The 19080-nt window shown below is 39.6% G+C and overlaps 1 protein-coding gene across 2 annotated transcripts in view; it reads right to left on the reverse strand.

Annotated features, from left to right (window-relative positions):
* Nucleotides 1-19080, reverse strand: part of LOC149222193 (putative serine protease EDA2) — a 467080-nt gene that overhangs the window by 446700 nt on the left and 1300 nt on the right. The window lies entirely within an intron of this gene.

Consider the following 19080-nt stretch of genomic DNA (forward strand, 5'->3'; position numbering starts at 1 on the left):
AGCTAACAAATGGGATTGTTTAGGAGCAGATTGAAATCTTCCCACCATTCCTACTGCCTGCATTATGTCGGGTCTCATAGCAGTTAAGTACAGAAGGGCTCCAATTATTGACCTGTAATGAGTTGCATCTATTGGAGGGGAGTCATCATTTTTGCTCAATTTGCAATTTGTGGTCATAGGTGTGCTCATGGGTGCACAGTGTTCCATTCCATATCTTTTAAGCATGTCTTTAAGATATTTGGCTTGAGATATAAACAATCCTGCTCTAGTTTGAGATACTTGTAGTCCAAGGAAGTGAGATAACTCTCCTATCATCGACATCTCAAACTCTTTTGACATGTTTTGAAAAAAATCATGGTTCATCTCATCATTATTGCTAGCAAAAATCAGATCATCAACATAAACAAGTGTGACTAGTAACTTACCTTCACCCGTCTTTATGTAGAGATTACTTCCTGCCACTCCCTTCTTGAAGCCTTGTTGTTGTAGATAGTGATCCAATCTTGCATACCAAGCTCTGGGAGCTTGTTTCAACCCATATAATTCCTTTTTCAACTTACAAACTAAGTCTTTTCCTTCTGTTAGATCAAACCCTTCTGGTTGCTCCATGTAGGCTTCTTCCTTGAGTTCCCCATTTAGAAATCCTGATTTTACATCCATTTGATAGATTTTGAATCCTTTTGAGCAAGCAAATGCCAAGAACATCCTGATAGCTTCCATACGAGCTACTGGTGCAAATGTTTCTTCAAAGTCAATTCCTTAAATCTGTGAATAGCCTTTGCAAACAAGCCTTGCCTTGTTTCTAATGATTTGTCCATCTTCATTCATTTTGTTTTTGAATACCCACTTGGTTCCTATAATGTTTTTGTCCTTTGGACGAGGTACTAGCTCCCATGTCTCATCTTCTCAATTTGGGACATTTCTTCTTCCATGGCTTTTACCCAATGAGGATCCTTGCTTGAGTATATTTTTCTGGTTCTATCATGGATAGAAGAGCAATATCCTTTTTCTTTGGTGTACTTATCATCCTTCTTCGGGTTTGCATCCCTTCATCTCTATTGCCAATAATCTGCTTTTCTGGATGATATTTATGGAGAAAATTCATCTTTGAAGGGGTATGAGGTGGTTCTTTTTCCTTGGCTTCTTCTTGATCTATTTCTTCTTTTTCAAGTTCTTCTTCTTCAATGAAAGGATCAACTTCGTGTTCTTCAATTTCTTCTCCTGGAAGATCTTCATCAATATTTACATCAATGCTTTCCACTATTTTCCTTAGTCGATTATTGTAGCACTTATAGGCTTTGCTCCATGTAGAATATCCAAGGAAGATCTCTTCATCTACCCGAGAATCAAACTTTCTTGGTGAGCCATCATTGCTTTTTATGAAGCACTTACTTCCAAAGATCTTGAAGTTCCTTACTGAAGCAAGTCTTCCTTTCCATAGTTCATAAGGAGTTTTTTCATTATTTGGTCTTAATTGAGTTGGATTCAAGGTATAGACAGTTGTCCCGATTGCTTCTCTCCAGAATTTTGGCTGCAAATCTGCTGCTAATACAATTGTTCTTGCCATTTCTTGAACTGTTTGGTTTCTTCTTTCAACTACCCCATTTTGCTGGGGTGTTCTGGCAGCAGAGAATTCTCTTTTAATTCCATGTATTTTACAGAATTCATTAAATTCTTTTGATGTGAATTCTCCCCCTCTATCTATTTTGAGGCACTTAATCTTTGAGTCCTTTTCATTTTCTACAAGAGCTTTAAAATTCTTAAAACACTCAAATGCTTCAGATTTATATTTTATAAAATATATCCACATCATTCTAGTATAGTCATCAACAAATAAAACAAAGTACCTTTCTCCTTGGAGTGCCTGATTTCTAGTTGGTCCACATAAATCAACATGGATGATCTCCAAAGGCTTTGATGTAGAGAACTCCTTGGTCTTATGGCTGGTTCTGGTTTGCTTTCCATGTTGACATGGACCACATACTCCTTGATTTGGTTTGAATAGCTTTGGGATATCTCGTACAGCTTTAATCTTGCTGATATTGATCAAGTTTTCGAAGCTTGTATGTCCAAGTCGCTTGTGCCACCGCCAACTTTCATCTGTTTGACTTAAGTAGAATTTATCTTCTTGAATCTTGTTCAGAACGTAAATGTTGTATGGAGTTCTAACCCCTTTTGCCACAAGTTCCCCTAAGGAAGAGTTCCTTATTTCACAGTCTTTGGTGCTAAAGACAACATTATGTCCTTGATCACAGATCTAGCTAACACTCAGGAGGTTGTGTTTGAGCTCGTTTACTAGCAGAGCATTTTGGGCTTTTCCTTTTCCATTGATAAGAGTAACAGTTCCCTTTCCAGCAATTCTGGCAGATCCACTTCCAAAGGATACATTTCCTTCCTTTTCGCTCAATGAGACAAACTTCCTTTTGTCCCCTATCATGTGTCTAGAGCACCCACTATCCACAAACCAATGATTTTCATTATTTTGAGCATATAGAGCCAGGCCACATTTATCCATGTTGGGATTCTCACTACTTGCTTTTCCTCTTTTGAGTGGGCAATTTTGTTCATAGTGTCCATTATTGTAGCATAATGAGCAAATCAGATCAAATTTGGTCAAGGGATCAAACGAATTGAAGGTTTTGATTTGTCCCTGCCTTTTGGGGCCATATGGTTTGACTATTTGACCCTTTAGATTTGGTGTTTCACTCTTGCGAGCCATACAATGTCTGGCTTGATGACCAAAGTTTTTAAAATGAAAACAATGTCCAAGAAAGATAGTTTTGTACCTGTTGTACTAGCCACGATTTGAGTCAACTTCCTTCCTTGGAGTTACTCCCGCTTCATTCTTTGGATTTGAGATGGGCATTTGATGGAACACTGGTTTGTATCTGCTGTAATATCCATGATTCGAATCCACATTCTTCTTTGGAGTTATTCTCTCTTCATTCTTTGGATCTGGGATGCGCCTTTGATGACATACTTTTTCTTCTTTTGGGTTGCTGGAAAGTGCATCGGCATAGCTTTTCACACTATTCTTAGTGCTTGATGATTCTCCTTTAAAACCTATTCCAGACTTGTCATGTTGAGGTTTTTGACTTTTTTGGATAGTTTCAAGTATTTGAGAGCTTTTCCAACCCTTTTTAACTTGCTCCAATTCCTTCCTCAGAGATACTATTTCGACTTCACGTTCTTCGCAAGTCTCTTCTTTTTCTTTTAGCTTTATTTCCAAGAGATCTTCTCTTCTTCTTGTTTCCTCGTTTTCTACCTTGAGAGAAATGATTTTATTCCATAATTTCTCATTTTCTTCAATGGCACTTACTAACAGTTCATCTACATTTCCTTCTAGCCCTGAATCATCATCATTTGTGAATGCCATGAATAATGTTTCTTGGCTTTCATCATGGTCACTTTCCTCATCTGATTTCTTTTTGATGACTACAAATTCATCCTCATCAGACTCATCTTGATTAGAGAAGAAGTTCTTCTTATTGATCCCTTTCTTTTTGTATACCATTCTTTTAAAATTTCCTTCATCATTACTATCATGTTTATGAGGACATTTTGCAGCATCATGACCTAATTTTCCACATTTGAAGCAGATAAGAGGGTACTTACCTTTTATCTTAGATCCTTTCTTTAGCTTTCGTACAAATTGTGCCAATTCGGATTCCACATCGGAGTCATCACTACAGTCATTCCTTTCTTTCCCCTTCTTTGATTTTGAAGCCTTGAATGCTGCATCTTTGGAGCTTGGGCCACCTTTTCTCATCTCATAGGCAGTGAGGATTCCATGGAGTTCGTCCATCTTGAGAGTATCTAGATCCTTTGCTTCTTCTATGGCGTTTATTTTGGAGTCAAATCTGTCTGGAAGAGATCTTAAGACCTTTTGAACAATGGTACTTTCTTCAATCTTTTCGTCCAATCCTTTAAGAGAGTTGACCACTTCAGCTACTCGGAGAAAGTATGATGCAATATCTTCTTCATCTTCCATTTTCAGACTTTCAAATTGCCTTCTATGAGTTTGAAGCCAATTAGCTTATCCCACATTTCTTTGGCAAAGTTACAATTCATGACTTTTGTAAACTCGGAATCAGTGATTCCACTAGTGATGGAGTTCAAGGCTTTTGCATTTGCAATGTAGGCTTTCCTCTCGTCTTGATCTATTGGAAGAGTGGGAGGAATTGGGTACTCATTTAGAACGAAATGCCAGACTTCAGGTCCAAGGGACATTAAGTAGTAGGTCATTCTCTTTTTCCAGAAACCAAAATTGGTGTCGTCAAACAGAGGAGGTTTTCCTGACGCTTCGTGATTTCTCATCATGACTATGAATCCTTCTTCAAGCTGTTAGGCTAATATGAAGAAGCCCACTCTGATACCAATTGTTGGAAATACTGAGAGGGGGTGTGAATCAGTATTTCTTTTTAATTGTTCTTTTTATCACCAAAACATTTATATATGGAACACAAAAATAGATAGCTAGAATAAATGCTTTTATTAACACAAATAGTGCAATGAAATAGATACAATATATAAATGTTTGCAATCAGTTGCCAAGCACCAACTTGGACTTTTGTGAGGCTCCAACCTCCAGAGCACCAACTCTGTTTTGCCAAGGCAATAGTTCTGCACTTAGGAGCACCAACTCCCAAGGATTCCAATCCTTTCAGTTCTGAGGCTCCAACCCCGTGGGCTCCAACCCTAACCTGGTATAAACTGTTTGTTGTAGTTCTCTGCTCCCAAGCCTACTGAGCTTCTGCTTCACTCCTGTTCTCCTGTGTCTCCTACCTCTCCTGCCTCTGCCTGAACTTTGGCTTCCTCTCGCTCTGATTATACGTTCGCACAAACCCTTTCCTTTTTTTTCTTGTTTTATATGTTCCTAATGCCTCTGACTGTTGGTTTCCGCGTTCCGCTGGCTCTTTGGCTTCCTCAACGCTCGCTTCAGCTTCCTCTGTGTTGGCTTGTCCTTTGGCTTCCCTCTTCTTCATCGCTTTGGCTTCCTCTGCACTGGCTGGTCCTTCGGCTTCTCGGCTTTTCACTTTCCTCTGCGCTGGCTTGTCCTCCGGCTTTTCGCCTTCCTCTGTCTCTTCGTGTTCACCAACACTTCAGGGACATGTTGATTCAACAGCGAAGACCGAAAATACTCAGAGAAGACTGTTGCACATTAAAGAAAATTGTAACAGAGGCCCTTTTTTAATAATAATGTGCATCCAACAGACTTTATTGTTTACGGAGAGATTTTATTGCAGGTATAGTACCAACGAGGAGGCCCCACCTGCCACGTCACCATCGCAATCACAATCGGCTTTGTTCTGGTCTACTGAACTATCAGAGCCCCAATTATAAGCTTTTTGGCCTAAAAACCCTAGGAAACACAAATACTGAAATACACAGGAAATATATGAAAATCCCAACCAGTGTTACTTGGGAGCGGGAGCGAAAGCGGGGAGCAGGAGTGAAAACGGGTGCGGGAGTGACATTTTCAGAAGCTCCCGGTTTGGGAGCGAATCCCGAAGCGTTTTTTATATAATATATATATATATTATATTTTTATATTTTGATACATATATGTCAACAAAAACATGTAGAATGATGAATTAGATATAAAAAACATAGATTGAACCATATAACAACAATCATCTAGAAGTTATAATCTTCATCAACCATGTCCACAAGTTAGTAACATAGTAACATACAACATATTGAGTCATGATTCATTAATATTAAAATTTCAAGCTTTCGAAATTCAATATATAACATTTATCATCATTGATCACCAAAGTTGTACTTGTAAGCTAAGTGTAACCATTACAACAAATAATATCTAACATGAAATGAAATGTTATAAAATGAAATGAAACAACTTTCAACTTTCATGAAGCATCATATTCATAATTCATTACTACTGAGTTATAATTGCCAACTTCAAACTTAAATTGTCATATATTGTTTAAAAAAATATCACAATAAATATGAAAGAGTCAATAGCTACAAAAACTACTAGAAACTAGAAAAGACAAGTAAATCTATTATCTATTGCTTATGCTTGGGCCTCTTGCCACAACGAGAAATGTCTAATTTTTTAGTCTTGTTGGAAAATCAGGATCTTTATCATTAATATCACCCTCTAAGCATTAATATCCAGAAGTATCTTTGTCATTACCTCTGTATCTGTATAGGGATCTTTGTCATTAATATCACCCTCTAAGCATTAACATAAGATAGAAAAAGCATAGAATGTCAAGTCAAGATTTTGTTTGAGTGATGCGTACATTTTTAGGAGGGTCATGATAGAGGAGTTCAACAACCAATGTCACTAACATCAAGGTACATAGAGGGATTGGTGCTCTTGATTAAATACGAGTTCCATACCCTAATACATGACAAAATTCAATGGAAACAATGCAATCCTGAAATCCTGAAAAACTGATAAGTCTGCTAGATTTTGAATGAAATCTAAAATTCTACTTTTTGCATATGAAATCCAATGAGGTCGGAACCACTCTCAAACATCCTGAGTCATTTCATGGTAATGTTAAAAATTTAAGTAAAAGGATGAAAAAGAAGATTAAAGAAAATGTCACTTTTACTTTAAGAATTTAACATTACCATGAATCGCATATCAATACTAGGGCCATAGACTTGATCATTAAGTTGCCCCACTAAAAACTTATTTCTTTCTTTGAAAAACAATTGCATTTGGAACATCATTGCAAAAAAGGCAAAACGCTCCCAAAAAGGCAGGGAGCGATTTATTTTTTACGGAGCGCGCTCCCGACCGGCTCCCGAGTCGCTCCCGCCCGGAGTGCAGATTGGGAGCGGGATCGGGGGGGTGGAGGCGCTCACCCGCAACTATGATCCCAACCAAAACGCTTAAGGGTGGACTTCAAAGAACTTTACACACGCATCTATAACTTCTTTGGGTCTGGCTTTGGTCGCTATCGCAAGCCCACCATCGATCAGTGGGATCCTCAATCCAGCGGTCAATATTCAATTTCGAGTGGCCCAAAAGTACGAAGGTTACCTGCCCGAAGAAAGCGGTTTCTCTCTTTCCTCCGCCAGCCACGCGTCGCCCATTGTATGGGATCAGGTGGAGCCAGCCCAATACCATTTACCACCTAAGGCCCGCCCGAAATCCCGCTTACGGAACTTAAGTATTATAGGGCCGCTTCTAAAAATCCTTTCGAGTCCGGTCTTTATCACTTCGGTGTTTTTCCTTTTTATTTCGATTTTTACACCGAAACCCGCCAATACACAGAAAAACCCTTTATGCGCGGAACTTAAAATTTATAAAGTCAGGTTTATAAAACCCATCGGGTCCGCCTGTGTAATCGCAATCGGCAGTAGCATGTGTTATTGGCCCCGCTCCTTTGCATCGCGGCGATGCGATATTGCGATCGCCGATCATCGCAATCGCATGTCGCATGGCCCCAGGGGTCTTTCCCTTGCCTCGTGGCATCGTCGACGCCGATCCATCGATATATATGTATTTGCCACCTCCGATAGTGTATTGCTATATATATATATATATATATATATATATATATATATATATATATATATATATATATGTTTTTCTGCCTCCGATAGTGTATCCCGAAATATACACTCTTTGTCGCCTCCGATAGTGTATCCCGAAATATACACTCTTTGTCGCCTCCGATAGTGATATTGCATGTATATATGTGGTTTCAGCCTCTTTTAACTCTTCCGCCTCCTTTAACTCTTTTGTGGCATATATTGCTCCCGATAGTGTATTCTTTGGCATACCTTGCTCCCAATATGGCTCCTCCTGAGCTCCGATAGCTCTGTTTTGCTCCTACGGTAGGTTCTTCTTAGGCATATATGTATGACATATATATATTGCTCCTCCTATAGCTCCGATAGCTCTGCTTGGCTTCCTCTGGCTCCTAGAATATTGCCATATTGACATCAATGACAATCTATGTCAACATTTCCAATGAGGGAATCTTCAGTTAACTGGAGTAGCACTAGTGGATGCACTAGTGCACCAACTGACTGTTAGTCCTCTATTAGTTCCACAAACAGTTAGAACTAATTTAACTGACTATAACTTAGTAAACTGAGTTAATCTAATTACAACTCACAATTAAACTCATACTGGACCCCTAAAACTTAGGTAGAACATATACATGACTTCAGAAAGATTTCCAACTCGAAATTCCTAAGCTAATTAAGTTAATTAAACTTAATTAACTATTTACAAGTTGCTATGAGAATAGAATTACAATTTTAATTCACAAGTTAATTCAAGGACAAATTAAATTGGAATTTGTGGATTCTATTTTTAACATTTCTTGTTGCTATTTTCAACATAAAAGCTATGTTGTATGATCAAAACTTGCCTAGATTCTTATGGGCAAAGGCTTGAAACACAGCAGTATATATCCAGAATATAACTCCTCATAGAGCGTTGGGGAAGAGAACTCTTGAAGGTGTCTTCACAAGGAAGAAGCCAGAAGTAAGTCATCTCAGGATATTTGGAAGCATGGCATATTGTCACATTTTAAATGAAAAGCACAGTAAACTGGATCAAACTACAAAAAAAGGGTACCTCGTAGGATATAGCAAGACCTCAAAGGCATACGAAATCTACATTCCTAGCAGCAAGAAAATTGTAGTGAGACGGGATACGAAGTTCATGGAGGATAGAGCTTTCAAGAAATCTCGAGAGATGCCAGCAAAAGGTCAGTTTGTAGATGTTCCATTAGTCCAGCAACAGCAGGCGCAGCAATGAGGACATGTAGGAGGACAGACACCTGGATCGAGTACAATGACCAGTACCATTGTTTCCTCAAAAGAAGGAAATCCAAAAAGTTCTCTGCAAATCGAACGACAGGACCAGGAGGAGGAGGTGATTGAGCCTCCCACCACCAGTGGTAGAACCAGCAGGGAAGTAAGGCAGACGCTGAGGGACATAGAGGAGTTTGTTGGAGCTCCTAGAACCGAGAAGAGGTAGCGTAGACAACCTAACAGATACCAGGCCTTGGTAGCACAGGTTGAAGAACCCTCTAACTTTCAGGAAGCCATTCAACACCAAGTTTGGGTGGATGCCATGGTAGAAGAGTATAGTTCTATCATGACGAATGATGTCTGGGAAGTAGTACCTAGACCAGAGGACGGATCCATTGTACGATCAAGGTGGATCGACAAGATCAAGTATGTTGCAGATGGCAGTATAGAGAAGTACAAGGCTAGGTTCGTGGCAAAGGGGTACACACAGAAAGAAGGAATAGACTATGAAGAGACCTTCGCCCCAGTAGCCCGATATACCTCTATCAGATCCATTATATCCCTAGCAGCTCAAATGGGATGGGAGATTCACCAGATGGATGTCAAGACATCATTCTTGAACGGGGTGATAGAAGAAGAGGTGTATATAAAACAGCCCAAAGGCTTCGAAACTCATGAAAAGAGAACTCATGTATGCAGATTAAAGAAAGCCCTATATGGGCTCAAGCAGGCACCCAAAGCATGGTATGGTCAGATTGATAGTTACTTGCAGCAGTTGGGATTCGTCAAGAGTGATGTTGATCCCAATCTCTATTATTTAATGGTAGAGAATGAGCCACTTATTCTGGTATTATATGTGGATGACTTGTTTTTAACAGGGTCATCTAGGCTCATACAGGACTACAAGAAGAATATTGAAGCAGAATTCAACATGAAGGATATGGGGTTGATGCATTATTTTCTAGGGTTGGAAGTTTGGCAGAAGAATGAGGAGATCTTCTTTGGGCAAGGAAGATATGCTGCAAAAATTTTGTAGAGATTCAGAATGCAGCATGGCTACTCCCATGATCACCAACTGAAAGAAAATAGATGCATCAGGAGACAAGAAGGTGGACCCCACTTTGCATAGACAGCGCATTGGGTCACTCATGTATCTGGTCAACATTAGGCCAGACATTTGCTTCGTTGTCAACACCCTTAGTCAGTTCATGGTGGAACCGAAAGCGTGCATTGGGCAGCAGTTAGGCACATTCTTAGGTATGTGCGTGGAACAGTCGGATATGGGTTGAAATACTCCCGAGGGGATGTCGTCAGATTGAATGGACTCACAGATGCAGATTAGGTAGGTAGTTCAGTAGACCAGAAAAGTACCTATGGGTACTACTTCAATGTTGGATCAGGAATAATCTCCTCGTGCAGCAAGAAGCAGAAGTCGGTAGCTCTAAGCTCAGCAGAAGCTGAATATATAGCAGCCAGCACGACTACGTGCAAAGCTATATGGCTTAGAAAATTGCTTGTGAGTTTGTACAGAAAAAGGATGGAAGCGACCAAGGTTTACTGTGATAATCAGAGTTGTATCAAACTCTCTGAGAATCCAATATTTCATGATCGGTCGAAACACATTGCTATCAGATGTCACTTTATCAAAGACTGTGTTCAGCGCGGGGCAGTACAACTGCAGTATGTCTCCACAGGAGATCAGGTAGAAAACATACTCACAAAGACTCTAGGAAGAGCTAACTTCATTCAGTTCTGAGAGCAGATGGGTATGTTAGAGAATTTTTTTTAGTAGCAGATACAGGTAATTTCTCAATTACAGTGGCAAGAAATGAGAGGGAGTTGCAGTACAAATGCAGAGTTGGCAGTGGCAAGGTCAGCAGCAGTACAGATGCAGCACTTGCGCAGTAGTTGGTGGGCAGTGATGTTAGACATCAGCAGCGCAGAGGGAGATGTCACAGAACAAGGTGATGCTTCAGCACATTGCATTGCTAGAGCACATTCCTCGCTAAGAGGGAGTGTTGATTTCTAGTAGCATCGAATGATTCGAATACTTTGTCGCATCTCTTCGATACGGATACAGTGGCGATCATAGCAATCTCCTCTGGTACCCACTGGTACGTCAGAATCCGATTGGTCATGGGCATCGTAAGGTGCTGCTTTTCGCGAATCCCAGCATACTCCCGGTTGGGATGGGTAGGCTCACCACTTAGGCCAAGACCCAAGTAAGTCTCTATATTACCTCTTTCTATACTATTTCATAAAAATAGTATATTGTTCGTAAAGATCCTATATCGTTCCATTTTCATACAATGAAATATTTATTGAAATTTCATTGTATGAAAATGGAATATTTATTGAAATTTCCTGATTGGATATTTATTCATGTTCCTTTATCCTCGACATATATTCAAATGTTTTTACATTTGAATGTATGTCGAGGATAAAGACACCCCCGATTTCAAAACCCTTCAATGGATACACGCAAGAAACGCGCTGATTCAGCGGCTTTCTGTTCGATCTCCCTTAGGTTCACATTATCACCAGTACGAGTTAAAGGAATGTCTTGTCGTTAAGTCTCCAATTTTGCAGGGAGACTTAGACATATGTATTCCACAATACCCAAAAATCGTTTTGGGAAATTCCACCAGGAGACGGTTTTATTAAAATAATTAATTATTTTTAATGGGTCTCTAAGTCTAAACTTAGGAAATAAAGATAATTAATGGGCTTTAATCTAAATTGTGGGTGTAACTTCTAGAAGAAGACGAAGATAGAGTCCAAATGATTTGAGCCATTGATTAGAATCTAATATGGGTCATTGGTTCTCAACTGGAAGATTATAAGAAGGACATCGAGAGGCATTTGGAAAATACACCAGAGGCAGATACTCAGTTACCCAAGTAAGATCGATTTTCTCACTGGTCAAAGTTCGGCAAGAGAAAATCGAATCAAAGGGAGAGTTGCAGGTGAAAAGGAAAGAGAGGGTATCAACATCAGTCTGGAGGTCAGGAGTAGAAGACGCAGAGTAGAGGAAGGACAGCGCAGAGGCTATGATGCAGAGGAGGGGCAACGCAAAGATAGTGTGACGTTGGGACTGCACAGTTCTCATGCAGGGGTTGACACAGTGAGATGCAGAGGGGGCAGTAGGTCCTCTCCTGGATCAAAAACTCGTCGAGAAGTGTCTGTAAAAGTTCTCACAGAGAACCCTCTTCTATTTTGTTGGTTGTATCTTGTACATGAGATTTTTACTGAAGAATAATAAAGAAACCCTCATCTGTTGCATCGGTTTTCCCACATTGGGTTTTTTTGGGGACAATTGTCCAAAAACAACTGTGTCATCGTGGTTATACTTGTGCTAGTATTTTTCTTTGCATTCATTTTTCGCCAGTGTTCCACGAGGTCGCGTCCCCCCACCTGGGGGTCAAGTTTCCTAGCTCCCTCGCGCTCCGGGGACTTGGGGATGAGAAGGGGACGTTTCCCCACGCTCGCAAAAAGCAGAGTATGCGAGGAAACTTGAAAGGGGTCATTTCCTCCAATTAGGGTCGTTTCCTAGGTGAAAGGGGTCTTAAGGGGTCTTGAGGGGTCGTTTCCCTAGAAAAAATTCGCAAATTTTTTTTATGAAACAAAAAAATTGTAATTTTTAATATTTGTTGACCGACCGGGAAGGGTTTTCATTATGTTCATTTCACATTTCATTTTATGTTTTCTCCTTCGTTGAACTGAATATTGTCGCCATCGCCAAGCAGCCTTCTGTTTGCTCCTTCGTTGAACAGAACGTTGTCGCTCATGTATCAGACTTGACTTTTATATTATTCAATATTCAATGTTCATAGTTGGAAGTGGAACATCAATATGGTTTAAAGTTTAAAGTTTAGAACTTTAAAAAATTATAATTTTATAATTTATTTTCATTGTGCATTGTTAGTAAGTTAGTAGACTAGTACTTACACTTACAAAATTACATGTATGATGCATGATTATAATTTATATGATAATGATATCAATGATCATGCTTTTTGTTTTAAATTTGTTTCAATTATATGATTCATCGATTTATATTTTATATTTATAAGTTTTTATTTTTAAGACCTCAGCGTCCCCCCAAGTTTCCTAAAAATTGGTGGGGAGCTTTTGCATAGGCCGCTCCTACGTATCCCCGCTCCCTCGCCTCCTCGTCCCCGAAACTTGGTGGAACATTGTTTTTCGCAGTGTTTTAATTGTGAAGGCTACAATAGAATTTATTTCAATATTTGTTGTAGAAATACTTTGAAATAATATTAATCACTGCAGTTGGATTTCTATTTAGAAATTTTCACAATCCATAGTGATTTTTCGCAACAAATATAGCCATTGAGCCCCCAACACTAAATTGATATTTGCAAGATCTATTGCATAAAAATCACTAGAAAAATTGTAATTACCAAGTGTGACGCTCAAACCTAGAATTAATCATGTGCAACCTAAGTTGTACCTATCCACTACTATCACATCGAGCCCTTTGAATTCTTCTGGGGGAGACCTCTTTTTTCTAGTAATGGTGCATTGATAAAGTTGTGCGTAGCCCCTCCATCAACCAAGGTTGTGATGCATTATCCCTTGATAACTCCCATGATCCTGAAGGTGTAATACCCGGTGGTTCTTGATAAAGAAGCAATCTTAAATTTCAGTTAGGGTTTGTTCTCCTCATGGGATTTTCTTCCTCTTTAGCCTCTTCTTGTGGTTGTTCTTTCGTTGGGTTGCTAGATTCATCATTTGAGGTGGGTTCTTCTTCATCCTCATCGTTGCAGCCTCCTTCAATGTAACGGATTTTTCCTTTGCCTAAGCATCAGTGTCCTGGATCCCACGGTTCCTTCCAAGGGAAACATAGTTTCTTTCTCCTTAGCTCGCTTCGGGTTTCATCGTCCAACTTGTCCTTCTTGGGCCAATCACGTTGAAAGGGCTTTTTATCCTTGTCTTTTTAAGGGATGAAAGGCTTGGACGAAGCTTTAGATTTGGTTGTTGCATTTCCTATATCTCGAGTCTTCTTGATGGTGTGATGTAGGGTTGCGGGACTAAATGCCTTAACCTAGCCCTGTAGGGGTTTAAATAATCCCTCTGTGAAGAGCATGATTAGTCTTTCTTCATATATGTCTGTCACCATGACTGTGGTTCGTTCGAATTCTGCGATCTACTCTTCATGTGATTCAGTCTGTTTGAGTTGTGCCGGCTTTCTAAAGCATATATCTAGGTTCTTTCGATCAAATCAATCTCTCAACCCCTATGTAAAGTCTACAATAGAAGTGATGTTCGCATTCGCTAATGTAACCAGTCCATGATACCACCATTCATGTGCTTCTCCTTCCAAATTAATGTGGCAAATTGGATAACATCTGCTTCTTGTTAGTTTTTGGTAGCATCGGATGTGCTCTAGCCATGAAAATTGGTGGAGAGGCTAAGGCACATGAGTTTTAAAGAACCCAGAAACCGTTTGGCGAAATTTCATCTGGATCCTATTTTATTAAAATAATTAATATTTTTAATGCGGTTCCTCAGTCTAAACTTAGGAAAATTAAAATATTAATGGGTATTAATCAAAATATGGGTGAGAATGTTCTAAAAAGAAAATCAAGTCAAGTTTTTAATCTTAGCTATTGATTAGAGACTTAATCTCGGTCGTTGAAGTCTCAACAAGAAAAGTATAAGAAGGAGGCTTGGGGTTCATTTAGAAACACACACGGAGAGAACGAATTGATCTAGAGTTCGAAATTTCTGGGGCTAGGAAGTTGAGAAATTCGAACTAAGTGATCATTCTGCAGCAGAGGGGCAGGGATAGTTCGGGAATACTGGGTAGAGAGGCGGAGAGCCACTAGTGGAGGCAGTGCAACACCTAGAGGGACTGACGCTGGGCCAGTCTGGGCCCATGCAGGCTTGACACTGAACCAGGGAGAGCCAATGCAGAGGAGACGCTGCCCTCACGCAGAAATCTGGAATTTTGTAGGGGAGCTGCCGGAACAACCAGGGAAGGTTGACGCAGAAGCTCCAGGAGGCATAAGTGACACCGCAAAGTTGACGCGGGGCCAAGCAGAGATAGTCGGGGTTAGCCAATTCTGCTGCCGGATCAATCGAAAACTGCTGAGTGAAGTGAGGTAATCTCACTCAATTTTCCGCCATTATATTTTTCTCTGTAATTGGATTGCCAGGACAGCATCCAGCAATGTATTCAGAACGACTGCTTAATAATATAAAACCCTCAGAGTTGCTGCACCGGTTTTCCCGCATTGGGTTTTTCCGGGGACTATTTTGTCCAAAAATAACGATGTCCTATGTATCTTGTTCTTTGCTCAGTTTCTTGTTTCATGTAATCAAATTAAACTGGTGTAGGCTACAGAGGTAATTTACCTCAGTATTTTTCAGAAAATAACTTGATAATGTATATTAAAATCAAGAAGAAGTAAATTCAATTTTGCTGCAGTAGGGGTTCCTTGACTGTAGGAATTTTCACACTTCTAGCATCCGATTGAGTCTGAAGTAGGTGTCCAATTTTTTCACCCAAGCTCTTGTTGAAAATTTAGAAGACCCATCAAAAGAAGGGAGGGATAGTTTACTTACCTTGTGCATTAGATTAAAATTTTGTTGTCCCCTGGGTCTATTTTTGTATTTGATGTTGCTTAGTTCTTGGAAAGACATGGTTTCCCGTGTATTATCCTCTAGTGTTGTGTATTGCCAAAAATATTCATCGAAGAGTTCATTCTATTTTGCTGCTCCTTGGATTGCTACTGTCTAATTATCTAAAAATTGAGGAAGTAAGGATTTGTGACTTCTTCCACTCGCTGCCCCATTGTTTGCTTGACCCACAATATTAGAAGAACCAAGATTATGGTTGTTTCTCCCTTCAGCACCAGTCATGTTACCATCGTTTACACCATTATTATCCAAACTGTCTATAGCCTGGATAATGACCTGCGTCATTTGTGTGAAATTTCCTTAATTACAGTTACTGGAGATTATTCTTCTATCTTATGCAGATTATTTGTCTTGACTCTTCAGGAATTAATTACGACAAATAACGAATAAAATCATTGTTGCAATTTTCACCAATAATAATAGGAATTGAGAAAAGTAATGCACAAACAAAATTTAGAAACCGATATTTTTGGACAATAGTCCCTAGAAAAACCCCAATGTGGGGAAAACCAATTCTACAAATGAGGGTTTATATTATTAATAAGAATCTTCAACAATTGAGAATTACATAAACTGCTTGCCTCTCACTAGCAAAGCTCTAGCATAATTTTTCTCCACAACTACTAGATAAATCAAACTCGAAAATCCTCTGCAAACAAACTCGGCCCTTCTTTGTGCAACTCACACCTCCTCTAGCAACACGCACTAGCAAAACTGGAAATGCATACAGCCTCTTCTAGAGCTTGCACTGCCTCCGAAAATCCATTCCGGCAATAATCTCTGCCTTCAGCAACTCGCATCTCCTCCAGCAACTAGAAATCAAATTGTTGCTCAGCAACTCACACTGGCTAATGCGGCCTCTTTGTAGAATGAATTCAACCTCTTTCCTTCTCTTGGAATAACTAGAATCTTCGTGAAGAAGTTCTCCGTAAATTATCTCCTCAATTTTCCTGTTGAAACCCCATTGTTCGTGTCATCCACACTATTACTGCGCCCTTACTCACACTGCAATTCATTGTGCCCCAAAAGCCCCATCAACTTGCTCTTATAATCTCTTGTTGACGAATCAACGGCCACAATCTAATTCCAGTCAATAGCTAAGATCATCTTGACCTCTTCTCATGACTTTTCTAGAAATCACTAGAGAAAATTGATTTTGTCTCAATTAATCAAATTTAATTAACCACATTTCCTAAGTTAGACTTAAGAAAATAATTAAAATCTGGCTAATTAAGCTAATTAAGACATTTCCCTTAGAAAAATTTTCTAGCTCTCGGAGATAATTCTCCTCCTATGTTCCTTAGCCTCATAGACACCCATAGAGACTAGAACACTTGTCCAAGCTACAAAAAATAACAATTTGTTGTTTCCCTTCGGCAATTTGTTGCTTCCCTTGTATGACCATATTAGTTATTCATTGTTGCTCCAGAATTATTGCCTGCAAGAGATCATCGGGCTCTTGTCCTCCTTGGCCTACTATGTCCCCTATAGTTGAACGATGGGTGCTCCTTTTTTTCTTACTGTAACGTTGCTAGTATCTTCTAGAAGCATACAAATCTCATGCACTCACAAACTGGCAAGATGCATAGCTCTTATACCACTGCAGTGTCCTGGGGTAATTTTGCGTTTAGAGTTTCCAACAAATTCCTTCCCTTATTCAATAATGAAATAAACAGTTCATTCAACAGAAACGGTACTAATACATGAATAAGCAATATGGTCCATAAACCCCCAATAAATAGACAAGTATAAGATTCAATGACAATATAATCCTCCAACAAAATCACACTATTCTAGGGCCTTCTACCCACTATATTGAATTTATATTCAACCAACAACTCAAACCACTACAGTAGAACAGTTTTATAAGATTTAGTGAGCCTATCACTAGTCTACCATACAGCCTGATCTTGTTGCTTCATGGATGCAACAAAATGCCACAAAATGCCCAATGAATTTTGTCTCGAACAGCCTTAGAAGAGTACCTGAATTCTGCTATAGGAGTGGTCTAAAACCTCTGAACGCTTCCTCAAAAAAAGAATCGAACCGCCTCAAAAATTGATTGAATTGCCTCAGGGAGGCCAAACTGTCACAGAAAAGGGCACTGAACTCTGCCTCAGATTCGACCCTCGGCCAGTGAGTGGCCACTCTACGGCCACTGCAGCCAAACGATAGTCTTTGTGGCCCCTGCAGCCTGCGGATGTCTACGAGTTGCCTGAGGATGCCAATGAATTTTTGTGTTAGAAATGCCATGAATTCCTATTGTTTTTCTAGATAGATGAATCCCACACTTTCCAGATCATAATAGAAGGTAGATAAGAATTTTACTAGCTAGGGTGGAATCTTTCACCACCGAAATTAGTAGAGGAAAAGTCATCTTAAAACCCTCAGAGCCACAGCTCAAGAAAACATATGTATTTAATCCAATTTGATGATGATCATTTGATTCCAACTCTCCTTTATTTATAGATTTCTTCATGGGCTTCCAAATGTGAGGGGTTGTGGATGTAACCCCCAATTTTGGAATTTTTGCCCCAATCGACCCAACATTTACACAATGTTGCCCCTACATTGGAAAATTTGGGTTTTACCCCTTTATCAAAGACTATAAGCTACGAGGTTGGATAGGCTATTTCGTCCTTCCGTAGCCAATCAATTAGGAGACGAAATTACAAAAACGACCTTTGGAATGCTAATAATGGAATGAGAATCATCTCTCAAGAGGCCTCCAAAGAGGCCTTTGTTCCTATGAAAACACCACTTAACAAAAACCTTACTCAACATCAAGTGAAATCGTCAATAATTAGGGGCAATAACTATAAATGCATCATAGTGGACCATAGCTAATGCGAGGGGCACTGTAATACTCCACACAAGGCTCTTCTTCAAATGTCTAACTACATCAAATCATGTAAACAAGTTACCTCCTTATATTAGGGATAGTTAAATCAACAACCCCTATTAGGTGTTTCCAACCCCCAAGGGGAAGTAACATGTCCCAGATTAGCCCATCAATCTATAGGTGGGTGTGATAATGATGGTTGCAGAGTGGGAAGGACTTCAGAGCAAGGTGTAATAGCTATGAGACCAACTAATGAGGATCCAACATCCTCAATGTATAGATGTAAGGAGGGAGTAATCATGAGGGCGTGAATTACCTCTTTCCTCAGCCTACTTTTTTCACCCCTTTAGCGCACATTTTCCTTATTTATGGTTTGCCTTTATTTGGGTGCATAGCTCAGGAGCCCAAGCTTGCTTCTGAGATTCTACATTGCCCCTTTAAGATGAAGCAGTTTATGGCTCATTAGGGTTGGGACAATACAAGAGTTCATTTTTACGAATGAAGCATTAAATGCTTGAGGAACTAGGTGATGGCAAATGAGGGGAGTAGAGCTCATGCTAGGTTTTTTCCCATGTGTTAAACAAATGTCCCTGCCATCTTTTGCATTTTTCATTTTTCCTTTATTGTGGCTTTCTTATGCTTTTATCTTTTTTTTAGCTGCATAAACCTCTAGGGCTAAGTTTCGCACCTCGACTAAAGGATAAGGATGGGTGCCAATCCCAATGACCAATGACCGCCAACTCGAAGAATGGAGATAAGTTAAAATAAGGGGAAAGATAAAAACTTAAAAGTGGTGAGTATGGATTACCTTGAACATGCTACTT

Source organism: Pinus tabuliformis, chromosome Q (assembly GCF_031772625.1).
Source record: "Pinus tabuliformis cultivar Carrire ecotype Pingquan chromosome Q, CPIR1, whole genome shotgun sequence".
NCBI classification, from domain to species: Eukaryota; Viridiplantae; Streptophyta; class Pinopsida; order Pinales; family Pinaceae; genus Pinus; species Pinus tabuliformis.